Below are 13854 nucleotides of genomic sequence, written 5' to 3'. Positions count from 1 at the left end.
TTTCATAGAAACATAGAAACATAAACTCATAGAATGATTTAGGTTGGAAAAGACCTTGAAGATCATCCTGAAGCACTTTTATTCATATGTTCTGTTTTGTTTCATTTTATCTGAACTTGAGAAAACAGAATTCTGTAGAGCAATCCACGTCAGAACAGATCCACATTGATCCATGTCCTTCCTGCGTTGAGGACTCCAGAACTGAACTCATTCATTCTCTGCATAGCTTATATGGCATGCTTGGGATTGCATATAATTACTGTATTGTAAAAGTACTTCTATGAGGTTATTGGACACACCACAAACCGTCTGTGCGTTCTCCTATCCTGTATAGATTTAATAAATTAAAGTAGATCAATTTAATTAAATTTAATTAAATCAATTATGTAGAAATACCCTGGGACAATTGGATGACTAAAGCAAGAAGTTTCCTCCTGGGAACGAGGTCTGAGAACAGAAAAATCTCCAAAAAGGACAGAAATAAAACCCCATGGATTTCAGAGAATACTGGAAAAAAAAAGATAGAAACCTCAGAGATTGATACAGACAGAACTGAGACCTGAAGTAAGAATGGCAGAAGTTTGTTTCAATAGAAAGGCTGAGGGAGTCTACCAAAACAGCCAGACATTTCCCTGAGGGTCAGTAATGCTCTGGAGCAGTGTGGAACATATGCATGTAGGCATTACTAAATATTTCTACGTATCTTTATGTTTGTGTGCTGCTAAATAAAGAGAGAGATTGTTTTTCATTGTACTTTTTGATCTGTTTACTTGCTGGCTCCCCTTTAAGAGGTAGACTGTTGCTTCCGAGCACTGATTTCTTCAGCCTTATGGAAAAACACTATATTCAAATTGCTTGGAATTCTAGCATTATTGGGGTCATTGAACATCAAGCTATGGGAGCTGTGACTCAGAATACTTGAGCTGATCTCTCAAGCTCAATTTGGGGCCTATGCAGACTTCAGTGAGGCCCAGTGAGTGTGGCCTCCAAGGTAATAGCTTCAGTATGCTCAAGAGCAAAGAACTCTGTCAAGGCTAAACAACGGCAAGAATCTCCTGCAATTCAAAGCTGCTTAGTAAGAGTCACCTAACATCTTCTGTGACAGTTCACTAATATTCCATTTACTAGCATCATAGTTCATGCAGTAGATGAATCAAAGTTAGGAAATAAAATTACTGGTGTCTTTGGTAACCTCTTCTGAAAGTCAACAGAAATCAGTAGAGGCTCGAGAAAGCTCCGAGCTGAATTAACTGTTAACAACTGCTATGATCAAGATAGACACGCAGAAAAGCTTTGTTCCAATAGATATTAAGACTGATCCTTTTTTTAATTTTTTTTTTTTTTATTTAATCTTACACGTGTGACAAGCAAGGCTTAAGAATAATATAAGAATTTCAGGTTAATGCTTATTACTGCTAAGACTACCTATGGTCTTTTTCAGTTTTCATTCCAAACTGTTTCAAGTTTTAGACACAACTTGTAGGGAAGAATGTCAACCTCATGTAGCTATCTACAACTCAGCATTTCAAAGACTGTTGGTTACTCATCCAATAAAAGAGCATCTACACTAGCTTGGGCACAGGGTCAGTTCAACCCTATCCTGATTCCATCATGGCTAATTGCAGAACATGAGTAGAGGAAAAGGGCAAGCACTAGACGACTTTTGTGAACACATTGTTAGGTGCTAACTAGCTGCTTCATGTCATAAGGAGCTTCGCCTTTAAGCTCGCTTTTGCAAATGGTATTTAGACAATAGGCTCAGCAGAACCTTTGTGTGTCTGACATTAGTTTTTGCAGATAAGGGCTTTCAACTTTTTTTCGGTGCCATTTAAAACGCTTCACAGAACTTTGCTAATTTTATACTATGCTCATAAATATGTGCCTATTCACAGTACTGTAAATTAAATGGGAAAAATAGGAACATTTTTTTAATCTAGGGTAAATATTTTTAAGTGTTTAAGCTTTTTTGAAAAATATTGTAAAAAATAGGCTAGCATATAAAGCATATTTTCAAAGATGTGTGTTATCATATACATATCAACCCACATATATTTATGTATACGTAAATTAGATCATTCTGTTTCACAATATTTCCCAGGGAAGAAACTATTTAGAAAACTGGACCACAAAATGTGTACATTTATCCTTCAAGTATGAAATTAATGTGCTTTCATCAAAGCAAAAATGAGCCTTAAATTTTAATTATATATAGGCATGAATAAGTATTTTGCTAAACAAATCATAAAGGGATTTTTGCTAGCTGAAAAATAATTCTCATTAAGGATAAAAGCTATATTATAGAGAAAAAGTCTTGATCAAAATTAAAATCCTGATTATGTTAAATTACAAAAAAGTATTCATAGTAGCATTAAAATAACTTAGATAATGAGAATAAATTAGATTTAAGTTTTCCGCTGTTGATTTACATTTATAAGTCAAAAGCTAGGTTAAGAAAATGTGTTTTGTAATAAAATTCTAGTGCTGAGACACCTTACAGGTACATTCATTTTTAAAAGATATTTTAATGCTTGTTATTCTATTAAAATAAATCTTTGTGTGTATATATATACACACTCAAAGGCATTTCTAAGTAATCATCTAACATTCTTATTCCTAAATCAAAATAATGCTAAAATGAATAACATTATTATTTATGAAGCATGCAAAATACAGCATAGATAAAGTAGGGGACAATATTATTGGAGAGCGAAGATAGTTGAATATTAGATTTTATGGCTTGCTCTAGAAAGACGTATTAACAATGTTATTATGCAACATTGCTACATCACATAATTCAGTAAGTATTTACAGAATGTTTTATTTTGACACAATAGCAACAACAGCCATAACAAAGGCAACAGATACTTCCATTATATCCTATTTTATTATCGATTATACCTACATGTATACATAGGCATATATATTTTATGTGTATATATGCAGACTCATGCGGTTTAGTTCAGTATAATGGAATAAACTTGGACCAGATTCAGACTATTAATTCAGGTTGTGGTTAGATTCTTTCACTATTCACAACAGATTTTAACCATGTAGTTCCTTTTCATACAGATATAAATGCTCTTATTTAGTATCTTTAAATACTATATTTTCGTTCACATGGAAGAGTTCTGGAATTCATTATATTCATCTAAAGGTGGTATGAAGCAATTATCTTGAATAGTTCATCGAAAATTAAAAATACATGTAAGAATACATATAAAACTTCAAAATCTAACACTAGATTGGAAAAGCATAATCCCTGCTCTATGACATTGATAGGGGTTTTGCTATATTTTTTTTTTAATGAATGTGTGTGTAAATGTAAATACCACCATTTAAGGGGTCAATAAGTATAAGTAATGTTTAGTAATCAGAATCTGTAGTATTTAAATTGATACTTAATATATCAAACATCTCTATTTATCCTACATAACTGAATATGCTTTAGGTTACATATTGAGTATATTTATAAATATTCATGAACAAGCACACCTACTTACATATGTTGGATGATGAATATTAGTTAACACTTTGTTCACTGAAACACAACAGTCTACAGTCTGTGATGAACATAGATACTGTCTTTACAAAAAGAGAATGAGTATCAGCTCTTTGTGATCAGCCATCTTCTGGAGGAAAATATGATTTTTGGCTCTGTGCAAATAATTAAATGAAGTTTAGTTATAGCAATACAAGTTTATTTTCTTTGCCAGAAAGTTTCACATCTCATAAACAGTTGCATACCACATAACTCTGTACTCTTTTCTTATTTGATTGATTTGGGGTTTCTTTGGTTTGTTTAGGTTGCTTTTTTTCCCCATAAAGATCCCAATAAGAAAAAGAAGTGAATACGGTCCTTACCTAACAGTTCATCACTGTCAGATGTGAAAGACGTAGATTTCAGTTCCTACATGACTAAGTATAAAATATTTGTGCTTCACAAACCTATTTGTAAATGTAGTCTTTGTGGATCTACATAATCGTGTTGTACAAATAGCTACTGATCATCATAATCATCTTCAAAACTTATGCTTTTTAAAATCAGATTTTTAAAAGAATTTTATAATTAATTCTATTTAATCAATTCAGAATAAATATATCCTGCTTCTTCTTTCTGAAGTGAGAATAAAGGTAGATAGTGCAACTGTAAAATTACTTTCCTTGTCTGTCTAAAGCTGATGTGCAACAGAAATAACAGTAAAAAGAAAGAAATTAGACAGATGGCATGCATCCAGATGCAAGAGAAGTACTCATATTCTGCAAGTACTCAAAAGATCAATGCAGTAAACACAAATCATGCCATCTTGAAAGAACAAACACTAATTCAGCTGATTAGGGGCAGAAAACGTACCAGAGTTTTAATACACCTGAATTCAGCAATTGAAGAAGTCACCTGAAGTCAAAATTCAGCAATTGAAGAAGCATGATTTATTGCCTGATTAGTTCCTTTAACTTTATCATTTGAAAATAATTTTTAGATTATTTATTGTATTTTTTTAAATATGGATAAAATATACCTTACAAAATTTCTTTCAGAAGAGCACATATCTAAGCTACTTGAGATGACAAAGAAGAGTTAAGACTAATAAGAACAACATATAGTAAACTGAAAACTTCCTGCATAAAAAATTGTTAACGGGGTGGCCTTTGGTCATGATAAATTAGAGAACTTTGACACTATTTCTAGAAATAATAATACTCATCTGCCTGGTCTCCCAGGAGGACAAAGAGCTGAAGATGATATTGAAAAGCTATTAAAACACTTCTCTCTGAATTAAAAACAATTAAGACTTTTTGTGGTATTTAGTAGATATCATGGGGTTTTGTCCACTACTATAATTGAGAAGAAAGTGTCACCAGAGTATACCAATGCTCATCAACTAATATCCACTGCTATAATGAACATCATAGTCATATACTATCCGACTTTTCAAGAAATACAGTGTTCCGCATTCTAGTCCTCTGAAGTGTTTGTGGCCATCTGACTAGCACTACACAGCTTTTTGCTCCAGTCATTCTGAAAGGTGAAGTCTTTCATAGATTGCCTAATGAATCCTACTGAGACTAGAACTAAATGAAAACTAATAAAGCATAAAAAAGCTAAACGATTTCTGTTTCTAGATTGCTGCCCAAGGCTTAGCAGGAAAGAAGACATTTCATTAAAGGTGAAAAAGAATTGGGATAATATGATGCCAGGTACTTTATGCCCTTTCTTTCAAAATAGATTTTTGAAATCCAAAGAGCACTTTCAAAAGTTATTAAGACAAGAATAAGTTTTCATTCATTAGTGTTGTACATTCTGATACATGAGGCATGAAAAACTTGTCTCCTGAAGCAGACTACTTAACCACATGTATATTTTAAAGGACCTGAAAAAGCCCATAGACGAGAAGGTAATTATTGACCTTAAAGAGATACACATAGTTAAGTCCTTCACTGCATTTGGAAAGAAAATGTCAAGAACTAAACTCATCTGGAATTTTATTCTTATTTGTGTGACACATGATTCAAAACCTAGTTTTCCTTACTACATCAAAATAAGCACTGCCTTTGGAAAAAATAGAGGGCCAGAGTAAGTGAAAATACATCTGTTAGTCCCAGAGAAGAGATGGGAACATCTATTTTAAATTGGTAATTTGGTGATGTTAACCTGATTTAAACAGATTTCTGGATTCATTGAAACCTTATTTAGGAATAAAATGAGACAAAATGATTTTATGCTATTACCTTTCATTTTCAGTAGTTTTATATTATCTCATCTGAGGGTGCTGTCAATAACACTGTAGAGCCAATGTAATAGCTCACCAGAAGGGAAGGTCACCTTTTTTTTGTCCCATGCTCTCTTGTATTTTCCTTCTTATTTGTGTTAGCTTTGGTGCTTGGTCAAGTCCATGGTGAGCTGATTCAGCTCACTAATCTGGCAGAGATTTGACAAAAAAAATGCTATTTTAATTTTCTTTTTCTTTCATGTTTAATGAGTTGAGGCATCTAACTGCACAAAGTGCATAGGTAGGAGCAGAATTAGTTAGAGGATGTGCCCCTGTTGTTGGCTACTTATTGTTAAATCATCACAGATACAGAGTCTTAACACATCCTGAGTAACCTTTATCCAACCTCTGTTCTGTAGAGACAACTGGAACATTGCCTTCATGTCAAATACATGAATGGCTTATCTGAAGTACAAAGGCTTTTCAATGCAGTTAAGTTAATCTTATTCTGAAGTGCTTATGCTTTGTTTACATAAGGAGGAAATGTTTGTATATTTACTTGTGGAGTCATTATTAATAGAAAGCAAAGTCAAAGAAACTTTCAAAATAAGCTAATTCTGTAGGCTTTTTTATTTTTATGAAAATAAAAGTTGTATTTCTTTTTCAAAATGATTCTTTTGCTCTTCACTTGCCAGAGTTCATGTGTGCAGGACTGTGAGGAATTTATAGGAACAAATGTGACAGTTTATCTAGCTCCTTTTTTTGTATCAACAGTGGGGAAAAATGCCTAAGGGGAAAAATGAAATCTGTGAATTAGGCCTTTGTCAACTGGAGTTAGCTATACACTTCATAAGGAAAGCAGGATTTGACAGAAGTGTAAAATGATGAAAATATTAAGTTTATAGTCTTGGAGCTTATTGACAGCACTTGCAAGCTAGATCTAGAATGCAAATCTCTAATTTCTGGTGGTGAATTATGTCTTCTACTGATGGCCTTAGTGAAGTTAACAATATCTCTCTGAGAACAGTAACTGAACAGGGAAACACAGTGTTTGGCTCTTATTTCCCACCTGTGTGTTTTGCCCTAGTAGGGTGAATATACCACTTTTCATCCAATATTAGAGACCCTTTCAGAAGGAGTGTTTTCTTACTTGCTTGCATTGGAGCAAGACTTTCAACATTACAAGGAAATCTTTGAAGGATTACTGGTTATCCTGGAGTGAACAAATTTCTTCTGCTGTGATTTCAGGGTGGAGGAGAACAGTTCCTTCACTGAAAAAGGCAGAATTGACAACACTGGAATTTATATGCAAAACAATCCTTTATTATTCTTTTAAAAAGAAACTGCTTACTGCTCACTCACAACCAGTACTGGTGTTGTGCAAAGGGCATCACAGTTGTGCAGACTGGTCATGTGTATGATCGTCATAGTAGGAATGAGTGGATTATATATTTATTTCATTATTAATTCTGTAAAGAATTAACATACCATATGGATTTACTGCTATAAAAGTACTATTGTTAGTTTTCCTTTTGCCATTTGTTCTGCAAAGAGGTTCTGACTTTCAAGGCTATGCTGTAATGGATTTTAAATGCTGTTTATCATTGTAAGCCAAGCATCCACACTTCCGAATGCCCTAGCTTTATATTTATCATTAACCTCTGGAATCCTTTGCAAAAAACCAAGCAATATAATCTAGTCTAAATATATATTAACAGAAAGTAAAATTGCACGTGGAATTCAGGAAACACCAGCGTGAAGGCAGTAGATGCAACCCTAGCTCTTTTTCTATAAATATGCATTGCAAAACACCCTTCAATGTTATTACTTTATCCTCTTGGTTTAGTAAGACTGTTGTCTCATACACCATACAGTTTGGGCCTACAGACAGGAAAAAAGCAGAAACTCTTTACATTTCAGGAGTTTATTAGAAGAAGAGAGATATTGCATCTAACATAAACAAAATGTTACGGTTCTCTAGAATTTCAATTCCTGGGTTTTTTTAAAGACAAACCCATTTTACTTATTCCAATGTATATATATAGTGTATATACATATGATCTCGTGTGTGTGTATTTATACACATAAGTGCATCTTTCAGTTACTAAGAAACACTGAAATTATGCCATTGTTTACAAAACAAACTGTCAGTCTTAGAAAAATAAAAAATAAAAGCAATTTTAGTGTAACTTTTTTTCCTAGTTCTCTTGCTGTTTTAGAAAACTCAGAGATTCCACTACAGCAGGCTGAATTAGAGGATTACCTTTGGGTTTGTGATCTACATGAACTCGTTGACAGTTTTCTAATCGTGTTCTGAACTTTAATATTAGTATTTATGGGAAAGGCTTGTTCTGACAATGCTAAACATTCCCTAAACTAAGGGCTGTCCTGGTTTCACTTTGACAGGTGCACTCTCCATGTAAGAGAACAAAGAAGCACTTTGCAAGTAACAGGAGTCATGTTGATAGTGTAATAATGCTGCCTTATAGTGGCACTGTATTTCTTACGTAAGTTGATATAATTAATCTTTACGGAATAACATTCTAGCATTAGTATAGTGACTGAGAAAATTCTCCTTAATTAATAAGACCATAGTAAGCTTTCTACTAAAAGTCCTGCATAGGTCAACCAAACTCGTATATTTTGTTGTGAAGATACTAATAGTTCTTAAGTAAGAATTGCTAAAATATTGTCTAGGAATTTAATTGTTCCACATAAAGCACTTCAAAATCTAGCACATACTCAGCAAGAATAAATATTGATCTCTATGAAAAGTCTCTTGAATATGAAAAAGCTACATAGTTCTATAATTACTTCTTTAAGAAAATGTTATGAAGGATGAGGAAACACTAGTTCATCTGCTAAAGATTTCCTAGAGCTGTGTTTATCTTATTTATTTATTTATTTGTTTGTTTCTATGTCACTTATAGCCAAGGTGCTGTTTTTTTCTATGACTTCCTCACAAACTTGTTGAATGCCTTTATGTCCTTGTGCATCCCTCGGGGACCTTATCCCGTAATTCTGAGCAATGAGACACTTAAAACCAGATATTTCTGGTAAATTACGCCTAAATAGCAATCATACTATAATGTACTTTTCTGAAAGGTGGTAAAAAATCAATCTCTGTGACAGTGTTAAATACTCGGAAGAAGGAAATTTGGAAGGAAAAAAATGCAGTTTAAACTAAACCATTCAAACTCAAACACATTTTCAGCTTCACTGCTTTTTGTCATATTCTTGTGCCCGATCTTTCGTTTCCATTTTTTTATGCAGATTGTCAGGTATTTGGGTCAGAGATCCTGTCTCTGAATCTGATCTGGCTCCTTGTGTTCAAGTTGTCTGTCACTGTAACAGAAAGCTGCTCACTGGAGTCTGAGGCCAGATGTGGATCTATATCTGCATTCTGATAAAATCCACAGGAGGATATCTATTTCTGTTTAGAGAAAACATCATCAGACAAATGAAGAATGAAAATACAGTTTTTTTAAAAATTAAGTGTAAAACATTAAGGCAATGTATCACGTTTACAGTATAGCTTCTTTCATATTTTTCTTTGAACTCTACAGAATACCTAACTAGTCTTTGACAAGTAATGAATTGAGTGCATATCAGAATTATAAAAGCATGAATATGATGCATAGAGCATTTTATTCCTAAGAGATCATTACAATCATATACTTATAATTTAAAAAAAGTATATATATATTTGTGGATTTTAATTTAAATACACTTTCTAATTAGAGAAATAGGGCAGATGCCAAGCCCATTCTGAGTTAACTTGCTCTAGAACAGTTACCAATATATTATTTTGAGCAAGCTTTCTGGAGAGCAAAATACGTGCTGTGTCAAAAATACCCCTAACTTATCAACAACAACAACAAAACCAAGCAAAAAGGAAATAGTTTCAGTACCCGATAATAGCAGCAGCCATCAGGCATGTCCTCTACACCTAGCTAAGGTACAAACTTGAAATATGAACCCAAAAATTAATAATTAATAGTGACTTCTCATCTAAAAGTGATTTCTCATTGACGCATTTTAAGAATGATGATGCAGTTCAACAAAGTGCTGAAAGTCACTCAGATTAGTCAGAGTCTTCAAAATACAGAATCTTGTAAGAAATTGCTCTTCATAGAGCTGGAAATATTACAACTACAGTCTGCATTATCCCCTTCTTACAGTTCTAATTTTTTAAATAATTTATGTATAGATATATAGCTAAAAAACTAATGTAACAGCAGGAAAAATGGTAACTGAAATAGAAAAAAATATTAACATATTTATATTTTTCTCAGCTTACTCCAGGTATTCTTAAGTACTCTGGGGAGCTGCTCAAAAAAACCTAAACCTGTAGAATTTCTTGTGTTGAAACGTTTTTTGTTCAACACTTTTCTCTTCAATAATTCTTTATGAATCCACATTAAGAGCACTATATTCTTGGGCAAGCCTATTTGAGATAAGCTATGAATAATTATAGAACCTGGTTAAATCATTTTGAAGTGCTAAATTCCTAAGTTTCTTTCCAAATATATGAGAAAAATACTGAAAGCAAACCTGTTATTGCAAGCTGATCTCTTGTAATGAATTCATTTTTAAACTAACTATGGATTATTCTCTAACTTGTAAACTTTAAAACATTAAAATCAATCCTACTTTAAATAATTTTTTATTTAAATTTTAAACAAGGACCTTTTATATTTTATCACGAGCAAGAAAAGTCATCTTTTCCTGTTAAGAATGTCCATTTGAGATATTTATAAGTACATTTGCATGTATACATGTATTTGAAAAGAGAAAATGTAATAACTTTTTCACAAAACCTATTATATACAGAAACCCCTATTTACACCAAATTTTGAGACTATAAAAAAATGTGAATATGTTGTTATATAGAGAAATGGTAGAAAAATTTATTATTAAAATTCTGAGGATTGGTTCATTCCCATGTCTGTAATGAAAAGCCAATATGAAAAGAAGACAAATATTTATTTCCTGATCCAAAAGGAATTCTGTAAAAAACAAATTAATAAAAATTTTTATTTACAGTACATACCCCTCTATACTTATCACAAGCATTGACGATGTTGTTTATTTAAGTAAGATGGTTACATTCAGATCAGTTACTACTGAGCTATTTTTTTTTCTGAATTAGTATGTCACTCTACCTATAGTCTTAACAATATTTCTTTTATTAGTTAATTTTTATGCAAATACTGATGGGAAACTTTCCCTTTTTATTAATGCAGCTATTGACTCTCAATTACAGATGACTGAGTAATAGCATTTCATCATTATCTTTTAAAATGTTATATCTGTGAAGCAGTAATTCATCTAGCTACAGACCATCAGTCTGAGTGAAACAAATTTCTTCAAATAAACAACACAAGCATTCACAACAACTTCTGCTATGATTCAACTTCATTTTATAAGCCAAGTGGACCGTTTTTCCTCTGTTTTGCTGTATAGCCAATGTGAAGTTTCCAGTTAGAAACCATGTCTATCTATATACATGAGAAATCCGCTGCTACTTCCTAACTAACCAGTCTTTTTACTCAGACGGGAAGAAAAAGCTCACTGTAATTTTGCAAATTTGCTTCATATTTCTAATATAGGCTCAAATTTCACAACTTTGAATTATGTATAACAAGCCCACAAATAGTACTTCTCACTTGTATAAGAAGTAAGTATAAAATGATCTTTAGTAATATAAGTGCTTAGCACACTTGAAAAATCCAAATAGCAACTGGCCAGCAATTATTGGGTGATGATAAGGAAAACAAACAGAAGTCTCCTTCAATACAGACAATTATTTCTGTCAAAAAGAAAAGATTTTATTCATCTTTGAAGCGAACATTGCGTGTGAGAATTTCTCTATCATCTTTTGCATAGCACAAACTGTAAATTTCTCTCTTTGTAGTGGCTTAAACTTTGCTGCAGCAGGACAAACTGTGAGTCTCTTCACCTTTTTTTTTCAGCTGCTCAAAATATGCAAAAACATGCTATGAAGAAGAATGTAAGTCAATGATAGATGCACCCTATGGAGCTCTCCCTGGTGCAAGTGTACTTGAATCTGCAGATGTTTCTTATCAGATGAGCGTTTCATAATATGAGACCAGTACTGTTCAGAGAATCTTGAGACGTGAGCTCAGTGATCCACCCTTTTGCTCTCTTTCTTTTGACAATTAATCCCCTTCTAATATTTTTCCATGGTAAGAAGAGCATAAGATTAGTAAATATAAATTACAGAAGTAATGAATGAGAATGTAGAGTACATGGTGCATGAAGCAGGAAAATGCCTGCAGTGTATGTAAAAACAAAGCTGTTTGCCACTCCAATGGAACCAGCATTAAATGACAATTTCTATCTCAGAACTTTAGGAGTGTGTTCTTCAAAAATTGCCTGAACATAGGCCTAGATTTGCATATATGAGTGAGCTGGTATATAAAAAGGACACTTGATGCCTCTTTGAGATAGAAGTGGGTATTGGACCTCTGGAGTTATTGGACTTCTATAGGAAGTCATAGAACTTAAATAAGGTGTATGCATGCCTAACAGTAAAAAAATGAATGTTACAAGAAGAACCTGGACAAAAGTATGTCTCTAATAATTTTTTCAATCTAACTGAAGAACTACAGCACAACTGAAGTTGACAGGCATCTCTGGAGATCATATAGTCTAATGTTGCAGCTCAGATCAAGGACAGCTACAGCAGGCTGTAGCTATGAAGGACAGCTACAGCAGGCTGCCCAGAACTGTGTCTATGTTTTTAATATGTTCTAGGACAGACACAACTACTCTGGGCAATCTGCTCCACTGTTTGACCACTCTCACTGTAAAAAAAAGTGTTTTCTTGTGTCCACAAGGTACTTAATGACTTATATTTTGTGCTTTTTTACTCTTGTTCTGTCATTTGGGCATCATTGAGAATCAAAGTCTGACTCTATTCCTTACTCCCTTCATCAAATATTTATACATATTGATAAGACCCCCTGATCTTTTTCTTCTCCAGGCTGAACAGTCTCAACTCTCAGTCTCTCTTTAATCATTGTGGTGACCTTTTACTGGACTTGCTCAAGTAGCTCCATATCTGTCTTTTACCTGTGAGCCCTGAGCTGACTTATATAGGGAGGCACTGAACTTTGTCAGTGTAAGCATAAGGGAAGACTGAATGTGACTAGAAGGACCTGGGCAGAAGTATATCTCTAATTATATTTCCAATCCAATAAGGCAGTGGAAAAGACAGAATAATAAAAAACACGATTGTCACTGAGGCTCTTGAGCAGAAGCCCAGAGCAGGAGTAGAAGATTATAAAAGACCTACAATTTAGTGAATAGAAGGTGATAGAAGAAGCAAAAATCCAAACATCAAGAATATGTCAAATCACCAAGTAAGGTAAGAGCAAAACTCCTGAGTCTTAGTACTGTAGGCACTGAGATGTCATAGGTACTCTGGAAATGAATAGGACACATATTAACTCCCTGAATACCATGGAATACAGTGTTTTCAAAAGAGGTAGTGGGCAAATAAATAACTCAGAATTTTCTCTTTGCTGGATTCATTCCTACATTCCATGTTCTCAAGATTTTGCTGTTAAAATTCCCTGAGGTGAACACGAGGGTCCACGTTTATTCATTAATTATTTGTTTTAGAACATTTTCAGACTATGCAGAGATTTACCCATGTGCTTGAGATTACGAGACTCACTCATCAAAGAAGGAACCAGATGTTCTATGCAGATAAACTGTATTTTCTGTTAGTGAGGAACTATGTATTTTCAAAGTAACCTCCAGGGAGGTTATTCTGCCTGGTGAGACCGCACCTTGAGTATTGTGTTCTGTTCTGTACCCCTCAATACAAGACGTATGTTGAGGCTCTGGAGCGTGTCCAGAGAAGAGCAACAAAGCTGGTGAGGGGGCTGGAGAACAAGTCTGATGAGGAGAAGCTGGGAGAGCTGGGGTTGTTTAGCCTGGAGAAGAGGAGGCTGAGGGGAGACCTTATTGCTCTCTACAACTACCTGAAAGGAGGTTGTGGAGAGGAGGGAGCTGGCCTCTTCTCCCAAGTGACAGAGGACAGAAAAAGGGGGAATGACCTCAAGCTCTGCCAGGGGAGGTTCAGGCTGGACATCAGGAAAAACTTTTTCATGGA

The sequence above is a fragment of the Cuculus canorus genome, chromosome 1, assembly GCF_017976375.1.
Source record: "Cuculus canorus isolate bCucCan1 chromosome 1, bCucCan1.pri, whole genome shotgun sequence".
Classification (NCBI taxonomy): Eukaryota; Metazoa; Chordata; class Aves; order Cuculiformes; family Cuculidae; genus Cuculus; species Cuculus canorus.
The sequence above is the reverse complement of the archived record's forward strand: the minus strand, read 5'-3'. Positions refer to the sequence as shown.